The sequence below is a fragment of the Pseudophryne corroboree genome, unplaced genomic scaffold (assembly GCF_028390025.1).
Source record: "Pseudophryne corroboree isolate aPseCor3 unplaced genomic scaffold, aPseCor3.hap2 scaffold_580, whole genome shotgun sequence".
In the NCBI taxonomy this organism is placed as follows: domain Eukaryota; kingdom Metazoa; phylum Chordata; class Amphibia; order Anura; family Myobatrachidae; genus Pseudophryne; species Pseudophryne corroboree.
The window spans coordinates 388,070-389,621 of NW_026970179.1; the positions used below are offsets into that span (position 1 = coordinate 388,070).

At 41.0% G+C, this 1,552-nt stretch overlaps 1 non-coding gene across 1 annotated transcript; it reads left to right on the plus strand.

The window, feature by feature from the left end:
• Nucleotides 1-325: 325 nt before the first annotated feature.
• On the plus strand, nt 326-488 carry LOC135034221 (U1 spliceosomal RNA). The gene has a single exon (XR_010229482.1). It is a non-coding gene; the product is annotated as a U1 spliceosomal RNA (small nuclear RNA).
• The last annotated feature ends 1,064 nt before the right edge of the window (nt 489-1,552 follow it).

The following is a 1,552-nucleotide window of genomic DNA, read 5'->3' on the forward strand; positions in this document are numbered from 1 at the left end:
ATATTGACAGTATTGTTTTCTTTCAAAAATTCACTTAATTTTCTTTTCTGTGTGCTAATTAGATATCACCTTGTTTTCACATTAAATAGACTTCCACATGAGAAAGCAGCAAGGATGCAGTGGCGTTAATGTTTCCTGGTGGTAGTGGGGGACGGTGTTTGTGCTTTCCTCTGGTCAGCTCTGGTAAAAGTCAGATTTCTTTGTCTCAGATCTTCCTCTAGCCTTGTTCTTCTTTCGTGAGTTCCCTTGTGCTGCCTCAGTTGGATCTCCTTCACTTGACAGGGGGGTACCCGAGCAGCGACCCTCCCCAGCACTAGCCCAACTCCTACTTACCTGCCAGGTGAGATACTATGATCATGAAGGTGCTTCTCCCAGGGCAAGGCTCACCCATTGCACTCTGGGTGTGCTGCTCCTGCGATTTCTCCAAATGTGGGAAACTTGACTGCATAATTTGTGTTTCCCCTGGTCGGCTCTCGTATAATTCAGATCTCTTTGTCTCAGGTCTCTCTCCTCCCTAGTTTGCTGTCTGTTTCCACTTCTCTTTTCTTAAACCGCTCCCTTCTATGCCCTTGCGCACCTTAATTAAATCTAACTCTGATTACGTCAGAGAAGGCCAGGTACCCTACACCATAAGAGGGGGTTTGAAATTTTGACTTGTCTGCTTAAAGATCACCAAAATATGATCACAAGGTCAATTACATCACTGGGTGGGAACCTTTTGGTTAATAGCCCATGTAAGTGCAAGAGATCCTGAAGCACTCACTCATCATGGGAAAGTACCAATGTGTTTCTTACAAAAATTCTCCAGATTATTGACTTTTTAAAGTTTTTCTAGGAAACGTTCTAGATGAATGCTTATTAGCCTTTGTCAGTATGTACTTTTGCAAAGTGTCGCTGTGGCCCAATCAGTTAGTGTGTATGGCTATTAACCTAAAGGTTGGTGATTCAATCCCACCCAGGGACGTAATTGACCTTGTTATCAGATTTTGGTGATCTTTAAGTAGACAAGTCAAAATTTCAAACCCCCTCTTATGGTGTAGGGTACCCGGCCTTCTCTGATGTAATCAGAGTTAGATTTGATTAAGTGATTTTATAAAAAACAGCTAGGAAGCACAATTTAGCAGTGGGTTGCAGAGAAAAAAAATTATGCTGGCAGAAAAGTCCAATTGAGTGATTAAACAGCTCTTCATTTTCTGATTTTATGTTTATGCTAACAAATTTGCTCTCTGAAAAGTGTCCACAAAGCCAAGTCTCTGATTAACACCTTTGTAGGAATGGTTTTTCACCTATTACTGAATTAAACTTGCTTCATTGGAAAGGCAGCAAGATGCATCCTCATTTCAATGTCTACTGAAATAATACAGGTTGACACCAGGAAACATAAACGTCACTGCATCCTTGCTGCTTCCTCATGGGGAAGTCTGTTTAATGTGAAAACAAGGTGATATCTAATCAGCACACAGGTAAGGAATTAAGAAAATCTTTCTTTATGGGTGAAGATGTTTCTCACAAAATTGTTGCACCAAGGCATCATTGAAATTCAAGCTGGAAA